At 40.9% G+C, this 12,294-nt stretch overlaps 1 long non-coding RNA gene across 1 annotated transcript; it reads left to right on the top strand.

Annotated features, from left to right (window-relative positions):
• Positions 1-8,143: 8,143 nt before the first annotated feature.
• On the top strand, positions 8,144-9,313 carry LOC310706139. The gene is made up of 3 exons (XR_014525719.1): positions 8,144-8,223; positions 8,724-8,827; positions 9,212-9,313. It is a non-coding gene; the product is annotated as an uncharacterized lncRNA (long non-coding RNA).
• Positions 9,314-12,294: the final 2,981 nt, after the last annotated feature.

Raw genomic sequence — 12,294 nt, 5'->3', positions numbered from 1 at the left:
AACACAGTAAGCAGTAGTTTCTTCCCCACACCCTAAGATCCAGTGCCAACATAAATGAAATTACATGCCTTTAGAAACATCAAATTAGCTGTACTTGGGAACAAGCTAAAGCTTTGCTAAAATGTCGCAGAATGTATCTTTTCAATAAGTTAGTTATATTAATAAAATTATTTATTAAATTGCACACACACACACACACATATACTGCGGAGGGAGGGGGGAATGAAGAATGCGATGACTTAGAAGAATACTTATATTAAAGGCCAGGCAAGATGGAATAGGCAGCCCAGTCTTCTGGATGTGCAATTAAAAGTAAAGTTTACTAAGTACATTGGGACTTATTCCCAAATAAGTGTGCATTGGACAACAGCTTGGGTCACCTAAGCCAGTGTTTCCCAACCTTGGGCCTCCAGCTGTTTTTGGACTACAACTCCCATCATCCCTAGCTAGCAAGACCAGTGGTCAGGGATGATGGGAATTGTAGTTCAAAAACAGCTGGAGGTCCAAGGTTGGGAAACACTGACCTAAGCAACTGAGCCTTCGAATGTGCTCTGTTGTAAATGACCCAACCGTCAAACTTGCCTGAATGCTCCAGATCCAGCAGATCATCCCATATAAGCTTGGCAGGTCTACTCTTGCACCTTAATCTTCCCTAAGCCATGCATTGCACACCAGCTCTTTAACTCCACTGTGGTACAATTTATTAAACCTTGGTGTTGCTTTTATCTCCGCTAAGGTGTGCCTTTTCTGTTCTGCAGTCTACTTGCCGCTCACAAATATCTTCTGCAAATGTATGAATGATACTGCTGACTCCAGCAGGTTAGATTGGATGACCTCTGAATGACTTCCAGACAGACAATTCTGTGATTAATGGCTGATAGCGTCTTTGTATTAAGGGCAGGGCGATTCCTCTTGCAACCAATAAGAGTATTGATTTATAAAGAGCTGACCTATCGATTTAGAGCTGGATCTTGAAATATTTACTGAGGAAAAACTCTTTGATGTGAGTGTAGCCATGAATGAGTAGCATAGGATAATTGACTGAAAATGCATTAGAGCAAGTTGGAAGATGCCATGTGCTTTTTATTATTCAAACTGACATTCATTGTCATTATGGTCTGCTTTTTCAGCTGTAATCGGCGGAGAAGTACCAGAAGCTTTTGACAAGGCAACACATGGCTTATGTAAGGAAAAGTAGAGAATGAGAATTTTTATGTGGTGTCTGCAAATTGCAAGTACTCTTGCTGTTTAGCATAAGTGCAATTGGTCTACAGAAGCACCATGTGACTCAGTTATAGCTAGCTGATCTACAGAAACACAATGTATGTACTGAAGGATCATGTATGTAGGCTTTGGCATAGTCTAGGTGCACTGCTAGAGAGGAGATATAAAATAGAAAGTGGAGATAGAATAGTTCTAACCTTTGGTTCCTAGGGTTGGGCTTAGTTCCAGGCTGGATTTTGATGCAATAACTGACATCTCAATCAGAGGCTGTTTGCTACAGAACTACTTAAGAAAAATGTGAGGCTTGGAAGCAAAGAGATTTCATTGCAAGCAACATTTTTCAAAGATATATAACATTCAAAATTAACAGGAGCCAAATAACTGGGCATATCCAAGCAACCATGATTTGCCAGTGCAGTGCAAGCTTGTATTTGAATTATGATTTACATTCTATAAATAAGATTTATTTTTCTTTAAAAAAAGAAAGATTAATTACAAATTTACCTACAGAAAGAATCCCCTCCAGGTTTAAATATTGTATTATTTTTAAATGCTTGTCAGAAAACCCGATGAGTGCTGAAAGTGATTTTGTATTTGCATAGTTCTACAGATGGGATTTAGTTTCTTTAATCATTTTCTTGCAGTCTTTTCAGTGTTTTTTGTGTGCCTTTGAACTGATTTGATTCCATATCCATTTAATACCAGCTTTTGTTACACAAGTTTCATCTGCACACTACTCTTGAAGCGGACTTTTACAATTCATAGGTGCTAAGGGATGTTAAATTTGCTTTCAATGTATCTCAGTAAGCAAAAATCATATGCCCCAATTGCTCTTATTTATCCAATGGACGCCAAAGGAGATAGTGCTGCATGGAGTTCTCAAACACAGTGGGCTCTCAAAGAATCTATTTTAATCAACATGAGAGGGTTCAGGAGCCTTCCAGTTTTAAGCTGTAGTATCTGCTGAAAGCCATTTGTCCTCTTACAGTTGCACAGCTTGCATATAAACTCTTTTGCTGTCTTGTATCTCCTGCATGACCTTGGCTCCCCTACATTGCCAAGTGACATGGGAAGGATGCTGTTAGGTCAGAAAAGGCACCAAGAAAGTGAATGCTGAGAGGCAACTATTGTAGATGCCCATAGAGAACGAAATAAGCACTTCCTGGGACTTCTGCAGAGACTCATTTACTCTACAAGAATATACAACTATCCAAAAAAAAGAGCTTTGATAAAATATGATGTGCATAAAAATTTCACTCTCAAAGAAAAGCACACTCTTAACCACCAAATGCCAGCCTTAATGACAAAGTAGACATCCCAAAGCAACAACAGTTGAAATGGGGTGGGGTGGGGACCTCAGGTGACGTTGATACCAGCCCCTGGGGAGATGTCACTGTCATGTGGGAATTATCTGCTCCATCTGCTACTGTAGTATTGGCTTATTTCAAAGGTCACCATGACCCAGCCTAATCAGAAGTAGCAACCGTGGCCTGCAAGAAATGGACATGCACCTTGGAAAGCCAGGTTGTTGCTGTCTTTGTGTTTGTTCCCATGTTTCTAAAGGTCCAGGCCTAATATTTTCCCCACATTGTCTATTACTTGCATATTTAGTGTACTAGGAAGAGTATGCCAGGCAAGTAGAACTACTTGCAGGAGGAAAGTTTTTGACTTGCAAGTAGAATGCCAGTGCTTTTATTTCTTAAAAAAAAATGCTTAGGGGTACTCTCATTTTCCTACTCATATTGAAATACTTCCCCTCAATTTGGTCAAACTTAGATTTACAAAATGTTTAGGGGTATGCGTACCCCCTGCATACCCCCTAGAAAAAAGCACTGAAGAATGCTATTCTTTAACTCTGAATATTAGCCTAAATGAGATACTGTCAAGGCTCTAGTCCCTTAGTAGTACATAAAGCAGGAACATGTCCATATATTTTGAAACAGTCTTGTCAGTATGACATATTACAGTTCACGTCCACTGGAGAAATGATCTGATTCTGTAAAGGGAAGTGTTCCTATGTATTAGACTCTAGTGATTCTATTTGTTTAAGAACCGTTCCAGACATGGAACTCCTGCACATCTACATTCATTCAAGGGATGATAGAGTAGCACCTGGCTTCTTGGTATTGATTACTTCGTGGAAGCACTGTACACTCATTGCCCTTTCATATGTCCTTGAGAGTGTCTGCCGAAATCCAATTGCCCTACCTCACCCTTTCCCCACACTTGCTGATCTTAGTTATTGTGTGGGTGAGGCCTGTGAAATAGCTGGTTCCTCATGGGAATGCTGATAATAGAAATTAAACAAACATTGGTACTGAAATAAGTTTCCAATGTCAGCAGTGGCAAATTGTATGCAGCTCCAATGGTCTATCAAGCTTGAATCTCTCCTGTAGTCCTAATATATGTTTGGCCTTCGGTGTGTTAAAAATAGTATTATCTGACTTTAAAATAAACCAACAACCATGACATTGACTTAGTTCCCAAGATCCTATTAAGTATGTCTACCTATCTGACAATATGCTGACCTGTCACTGGCCTTCTTCTTTTCCAGTTTAATTTCTTGGATTTATACAGACTCTAGAAATAGAGCAGTTCCTGCCCCACACTAGCTAGAACATTTAACAGATTTTTTTATTTTAAGGGGGAGGGTGCAAAACAGTGGCTAAAAACTGAGTTGTGAACCGAGAGGTTTTGAGTTCAGGTGTGGCCTCCTTCATGAGCTCCCTAGATGGGCTTAGGCAAGTCAGATTTTCATCCCCACCTGCAATGCAGGGATATTAATATTGGATATACTGATATACCTTGAAGGGATTACACAAGCAAGCCTACATATGTGGCTGTGGAAACAGATTGGTAAAGAGGGGCAAAATATGCACAGATCCTTCTGTTCCCCAATCGCAGTGCATGTGATTAAGGCACATATTGTCATCTGTTCCAACTAGAGTTCAACCAAATTTCTCAGAAGACATTTTTGCATGAGAAAATTTCTGAGATCCCCCCTCCCTTTTTTTCTCACCTAGTAAAAGGTCCGTTTGCAGAGTTTTCTCAGAATATTCTACTCGTGTTTCATGGCAGCTGCCATCCCCCACCCAATGTTCCTGAATGATGCTAAGACTAGGGCAAAATGGTGGCAGGTTGTCAACACAGTTGCTGCTGCTGCTGTCACTTGATGTAGCAACAAAATCAGGGGGGAAATGTCAGCAGAAAGAAAGAAGCTATGGCCACAGCCAATGGTGAGCCCCATCTCAAGATACTGTTGGATCATTTATCCTCCCTCTGAAGAAATTCAGTAAAATGGTGTCCTCAGTTTCTCTGTAAACAAATAAGGTGCATAATTTCACACAGAGCTCTAGTGCCAACCTATATGCATTCATTAGAGTGTGTACAGGGAGCATTTGCACATTCCACTGTATGTCGGAAAGCTCTTGACACATTTTAAAATGCAAATCAGTCATGGCGGAGCCTGACGCTCCCTTGCATATTCATTGTGCTTTCTTTCAGTACCTGAAAAGTTGGTTGAAGTGCCTTATCCAAATGATATATTTCACTATTGATACCTTTTGTGTACAATTCTGGATTTTGGTTACTTATACTTTATTTTCAACCTTACATAAATGCCTTTGAAATAAAAAGTTTTGTATTACTCCATGTTCATTGAAACTACGTTTTTTACTCAGCTTCATTATTCTCTTGACCTAATCATGACCCTTTTTATTGTACCCCGGTAGTAGAATCCTATAGCTCATCATTTTTTAGTACTTTCACACATTCCCTTTTATTCTCATATGTGCCTTTCTGGCTCCTTCACATATGAGTTTCTCCATGGTCTTAAATGTGTGAGTGATTTGCGAGTGACAGGGATACATCTCTCCGCCCCCCCAACCCCGTCCATCAATTCTTTTTGCCTGATGCTCTGAAATAGAATTGCTGATCTCTCTTTCAAGGCTACAGAAAACAATAAAGCTCAAGGAAACCTGAGTTGTTTATTGTGCTGGAGAGTTTCCATGCCATTTACTCATTATGTAAACCTTCATCTTCTCAAAGACTTCGGATAAATGTCTTTGTCGATCAGATGGCAGCATTCAGTGAAAGTCTCATGGCTCAAACATCAGTGAAGGCTGTAATGGGGGGATGTAGGGAACAAGTCTCTGTTTACAGGGACTAATTACAGCTCAACAAGTTAAGGGGAGAGCGAGGCAGTTACGCTACCAGCTGCACAGACAATGGCAGCTTTAATTCCCACCAGTATTTCTCAAGGGGAAAAAATGCTTCATGAATCTAAAAGCAACACATAATCAAGAAACATATTTGTCTATGAAAATAATCCAGCTACACACATCAAAATTGCCATTTATACCCCAACGCCTCCCCCAGGTTTTAAACAAACAGCTTTCCGATATTCAGATAATTATATTATAGTACCTCGTAAAGGGCAATACTATAACAAGAGGCACTAGGATGATGCGGTGAATCTCTGGCTCAGCCAGCTGATTCTCGGCTTAGTTGTGCCCAGGCACAAATAAGTCCCCAACCCCAGCTCAGCTGGCAGTATGGAAGAGTAACCTGCTCATCTGAAGCTGGTTGATCTGAGGCCAGTGATCTTCTCCAAAAAGGGGCATTCCAGGGCCATGGCAGGACCAGAGAGGCAAGACCTAGGCTGGATCCTAAGCTCTTTCACCTTGGTCACGTGACCTGACCACCCAGCGTCAAAGACTATTTTCAAAGCTTGTTTTCTCTCTGACAGGCTTAGGCTTTGCTGCTGAATGCAGTTTAGATCTGATGTAACGTTAGGCTCAGTTCCCTTCCAAATATAATACAGCAATCCAAGAAGACAGTTTATTTCAATAATATTAACATTACACCATTTTACATTCATTACAAAATAGGCAGTGCCATTCATTAAAACACAACAACGTGGTATTATTTATCAACTGTTAAAAGATATAAGCCAGAGTCAGACATGACAAAAAAAATTCAATGCAGTCAGGTATTAATACAATAAGATAATCAGCCAGTTCATCCAAATTTAGGAAATAGCCTACCTGTCCAGGCACTGTTCACCTGCAACTAAACCAAACCGTGACTAAGTATAAATGTGTCCCTCTGCTGATACAGTAAAATACCATGACTGCTTTGTGTCTCCCACCAGTCCTGCTGCTAACACGCTATCTGGAGCAGAAGCTGGGCTCACTGTATGTCACCCCCAGGCAAACCACATCGTGGTAAGCTTGTTACATGCAAACCAGGCCATTGTGAGAAGTGTTAGAACAGAGGAGTCAGGATAATTTTAGTTAACTATAGCAAAGGAGCCCAGGGGTGTCTTACCCATAGAGGCTAGGCGCCAAGTTCTGGAGGGCACCAGGGAAGAGGCGGAGGCTGGATGTGGCGCTTCCTGGCATCAGCTCACCACCTCTGCCATGGTGCGCCGAAGCAGCGCGGCGCCTGGAGCCTCCATCTGCCGTGGCCACCACAGCACAAAGCAGCCAGCTGAGCGGGGAGGCACCGCGTCCAGCCTCTGCCTCTTCCCTGCCAGAGGAGCCGCCCTCCAGCTGCTGCCCACCTCCTCCAGCCCCGCCGGCAGGGGCGTCCACCCTAAAAAACTATGGGGAATGGGGGGGCACTGGAGGGATCTTTGCATCACGGTGCCGGATATGCTTAAGATGGCCCTGGAGGGCTCATACATATAGAGTCTGGAAGTTTCCAAAACTAAAAGACACTTGAGTAGGGCCTTATACCCTCCACACACCCTCCAAGATGGCGCTGAGCCTAATCTTAATCAAGATGACTCCCACTACTTCCACCAAGAGAGTCACAAGTGTATTTTTCTTCTCCCTTTTCTCCAGATGAAGACAGAATAGCCCCCGCACCTTCATTCCACACCACAGCAGCAATACAGTACATGAGCCAGAGGCAGATTCAGGGGAGCATGACTGATTCACCCGCACTGGGCGCTGAGCTAAGAGGGCACAGCAGGGAGTGCTGCAAGAGTGACAAACAACTGAAGGCAAGAGGTGAGGGCACCAAATTTTGGCATCGCACAGGCACTGCTGAAATTTTAAAGCCCAAAGTCCACCACTGCGTGACTAAGCTATAGGACTCAGTTTGTTGTTGTTTAGTCACTTAGTCATGTCCGACTGTTCGTGACCCCATGGACCAGAGCATGCCAGACACTCCTGTCTTCCACTGCCTCCCGCAGTTTGGTCAGACTCATGTTAGTAGCTTCAAGCTCCTTCATGGATCACTGCTGGAATAACTCAGAGAAGCCATGAGCTATGCCGTGCAGGGCCACCCAAGACAGACTGGTCATAGTGGAGAATTTTCACTAAATGTGATCCACCTGGAGCAGGAACAGGCAAGCCACTCCAGTATCCCTGCCAAATTCAATGTGTTTTTTTCAAAATGTTTTCTAAAAAAGCATTTCCACAGTGCTTTTTTAAATATATATGTGTGTAGATTCCACCTAGATGTTACAAAGCAGAGGTTCCCAACCTTTTGGGGCCCAGGGAGCATTTGGAAGTCAAAATACTCATCTCTGAGAGGAAAACACAAAACCCCTCTACACATGTCCAAAGCAAATAAAACACACACAAATACATGAGCAGCAACCCTCCCGAACAAAAATAAAAAGTATAGTGGGTGGTGGAGGAAACCATGTAGGAAACTTCAGGTCCAAAGCTTCTCCTTGCCCCTCTACTCTCCTGGCTGTTGGATATTGCCCTGCAGCTATTGATGTTTCTTCTGTCTTTCTCCTTCTCTAATTCTAATAAGTACTTAAAAGCTCCTACAGCAGAAAGCATGGGTGTTGAGGCTCCTCACCCGAGTTCCAAATGTTCCTGCTGCTTTGCTGTTCTTAGTCGATATTGTTTTGTATAATGGGAAGTAACGTTGCACTGTTTCTATATTCTTCTTTCATTACAGTTCTCCCAAAGTCTGCTGCTCATTGGAGAATTTGATGGGACTAGAGTCATTGTCTCTTGATGCCAAACAACTCCTTAGGTAGGTTATGAATGTGGAGCTATTGTGACAAAACACAGAGATCCTCAGCAGGGGATGAATTAGAGGGCAGGTTGCTTATTTCAGGTGAGACATGAGATGTTAACAGTTTCAAATGTCATTTAAGAGAAAATACTCGCTTTCAGAAACAGTTTTTTGATGGTCAAAGAGAACTTTTACAAGATGCTGTAGAACAGTAGGAATCACAATATACTGAAGGAATCTTACTTGAAACTACCCTGGAAATTTTTGAATTGAAGCAGACCATTTTAAAAATACAACAAGAATGTGTTTGCTTTTAAAAGAAGTCATCTGCAGTACAAAAAAATATGTTTGTAGAAAATTTTGGGGTTTGGAACATCTGCTGTTCAAGAGGATGTGTTAAAGCCAAGCACATGTTTTTGTTGAAGCCATAAGTAATATTTAATCCTAGTTTTCAAAGCTTGACAAGTGGAATCCATTCATTCCTTCTTCTGCCTAATAATTTTTTGCTCACTTCCCAGCTTTCGTGACAATTACTATACACTTTTTCTGGTTTTTGAGGACCGTATCTATTTCCTCCAGGGTGATAGGACCGTCCATGAATTCCTGTTCCTCGTCAGTTAAGGTAGGCATGGTCAGCCTTGCTAGGAGTTTTCTGATTTTATCCTCAGTCGGGTCATGGGAGGTATATAGGTTAGAGTAAAATCCTGCAAATTCTGAGTTTATTTCTTTGGGGGAGAATGTTATGTTGCCATCTTTTTTGGTCATGCAATGTATTCTTGTTTTGAGTGATTTTTTTCCTACACCTGTTTGCTAATAGTCTTGAGTTTTTCCCTCCATACTCATAGAACCGTTGTTTAGATTATAAAATGTTGGTCATTGTTTTGCTGATTTCTAGGGAATCTAGTTCCCTCCTTTTTCGTTCTGTAGGTTTAAGGAGTTTTTTTAGCTCTTGTTTGTTTGTAGTGTCTTGCTCTATTTTGCTAACTTTTGAGGTTTGTTTTTTAAGGGATCCACACGTTCCTGTCTGGACGCCAGGGCACAGTGTCCAGACTGGACAGCATTCTGCTCACACAAGGTTTGATCCCCTTGGTGGAATCAGCGAACATAGATAACATCAAAATCACAGATCACGCCCCAGTAGAAGTTACTCTCAATAAAGGAGAGGGAACACAAACCACTCCATCATGGTCCTTCAGTCCTATCCTAACCACAAATAAACAAATTAGAGAGATTCTCACAAAAACTCTCCAAAACTACTTCAAAGAAAACGATGTAGACAATATAACAACCCCCTCTCCTGTGGGATGCAATGAAAGCAGTCACCAAAGGAGCCTGCATAAAAGAGAAAACATCCCTTAAAAACTGTGCACTTTTTCTGTCACAATCAGTATTGGCTTCTGCACTCTAAACTTTTACGGAAAGGCTTCCTCTTTATCTTCAGGTTTAGAGACCAGTGCTCAATATCTTCAACAGCCAAAATAACAGGTCAACAGTGATTGAAGTCCTACCTTCACTTTTGCTGCTAAGGTGTATGTCTGACTCCTTTTTACGAGAACAGTGGTTGCTTTCCATTGTTAACAATTAAGTGATGATTGCAAGAAGGCAGAAGTATGGATTTGCATGGGTTTCTTTGTTTTGTTTTACCTGAAGCACAAGTTAGATGTTTTAATTATATGCAGCTGTATTATTTAGAAAGAAAGATTTATACAACCTGAAGAGAAACCAGAGTATTTATGTTTAATTAATTAATTAATTTGTTTAAAATACGGCAGCTAAAATCTTGGGAACCACTTGATTTTATAGCAATGTAACAAAAGCAAGGCCTGACTTAAACTGTTTTTTTGTTTGGAAGACCCTTAGTGCTTCTGAGCTCCAGAGACAAAATGCTGAAAAAGTTTCAACAGAAGAAAAAAATACCTTGGGGTAAATTGTAGCTAGGGGCCAACAATATGATAATGGAAAGCCCGCAAGCAGGACACAATCTTTTCAAAGAACTAGTTCAAATATATTCAGTTGTGACATATGAACTGCTGAATAATCAAGTGAAATATCAGACCATTTTAATCATGTTCGAGAAAGACCTTGGTGACTGGCAGTTGAATGTGAGTGCTAAATTGACTGAAATGTCTTGCATTTGAGTTGACATCTTGCAGCGTGAAGGTTCTGGTATAAAATTAAACTGCTGATATCTTGTTTGCATATGCAAGACATCTGTTGATTCTGCTAATTATGAATGAGGCACTAAGTGACCTCAGTAAGTTTCACTGAGATAAACATTTCTAACTGGGTTGCACAGGTGGATTTAAGAGCAAAATGAATATTCTGAAATCAACTTTCTTTAAATGGAGGGAAGGTGTGGGTGTGATGGAACTCTTTGTTTGCTCTGGTAGCTTTGTTGGTTACAAAGGGCACAATCAATAGTCATTAACAGCAACAGAAGTCTTGCTATTGGCTTCAATAAATTGTGCACTGCATGTTGAATTAGCAATGCAGTCACAGATTTTAATTAAAAGTTCCTTGTAAAACTTCAGATTTCTTCTTCTGCATTATCCGCTTATTTCCTGTATTTCACAACATGCAATAACATGTGTGCATCATGTCCTATATTTCACAGGCAAAGCAACAGAGCTTTGATTAGACACACCATATTCAAAACTGCACTGAGGAATGACAGTGCTTTCTGCATTTTTAAACTTTCTGTGCATTTTCTACAAATTCATTAGCTTTGTGGCGACCACATCTTTATTCTGAAGAGACCAATATCCAGCTATTTATTCCTTGTGAAAATTGCTTTGGCTTTTTAAACTCTGGTTTTGTTTTGTTTTGTTTGCTATTATGGTATGCATTTTTGTGTTTATATATTGCAAAACACCCTGTGATCTTCAGATGAAGGGCAGTATAGAAATTGAATAAATGAATAAATAAATAATAATCCTTTTTTTTTTAATACTCCAGTCCTGTAGCTTAATGGTTGGGAACAAGGTGTGATTCAAAGATAGTTACAGTTCAGCAAATCCTGTATTGTAAAAAGAAGATAGAGAACTTAAAACAGACGTAATAAGGAATGTTGCAAAAGGAAGGGGGGGTGAATCAACTTTCAGGACTACATTCAACTAAACCATATGCAGAGCAGACGCACTGAAAGTAATGGACTTAATTTGGTGTCGTTTGAAGAACCACCTACACCCATATGAACTTCTGGGCTCTTTGATCAACCTCTGAGGCCATGATTTCTGTCCTACTACTGAGGGAAGTCTGGTTGGTGAGTACCAGAGATGATGCCTTCACACTGATTGGATTCCATGCCTCAAGAATGCTGCTTGATCTCTTCTCTTGTGTCCTTTAAATGGTACTTAAACATTTTGTTACCCCACTAAGCTTTTTATTGATATTACGGCATGCCCCCCCCCCCAACACTTTCCTGTGATTAACAAAATATATTTTTTATTATGTGACAAAATGTCTCTCATTCTGACTTTGTCAACTGCTTTGATAAATATTAAATGACGCTTTCCCCAAGGTGGCAGTTATACAGTCTGGGAATGTTTCGAATGGCTTCATTTGCTGGAGCTAAGTGATATTTGTGTGATCCTCCAGTATCCATTGTGCATATTCAGAAGTTCTCCCTCTTTGCTAACTTTGTAGGATCAGTTGGAATCACTAAGCAGTTCTGAGCCAGGCTGAAAGCTGTGGTTATCAGAACTGAAATGTTTAGCAACCACAAGCCAAAGCGTTCTGCCAAGTAAATGAAATCTCTGTTTTGTTAATCACAGTAACATATATATTATTTTTGTGATGGACAAAATCCTAAATCAGATGCAGAGCTGGCTTGTGTGAAATGCTGTTTGATGCTTTTAATTGTAAGCTGAATTGTAAGGCTTTGCCTTAAATGATAGTGCAGATGTTAATGATTACTAAGGACTGGTGGGCCTGCCTAGTACACCGTCCAGAAAGGTTCCTCCTCAAAGCCCCCCCACCCCACAAAGCCCCCTTCCCAGTGACTACTCACCAACGAGTCCTCCCCCTCCCCTTGCCCAAGCCCCCTCCCCTAATTCCTCTCTAAACTTTCACAGCTCACCCCTGCAAGCA

Source organism: Podarcis liolepis (genome assembly GCF_965112155.1).
Source record: "Podarcis liolepis genome assembly, chromosome: 4".
NCBI classification, from domain to species: Eukaryota; Metazoa; Chordata; class Lepidosauria; order Squamata; family Lacertidae; genus Podarcis; species Podarcis liolepis.
The sequence above is the reverse complement of the archived record's forward strand: the minus strand, read 5'-3'. Positions and strand labels throughout refer to the sequence as shown.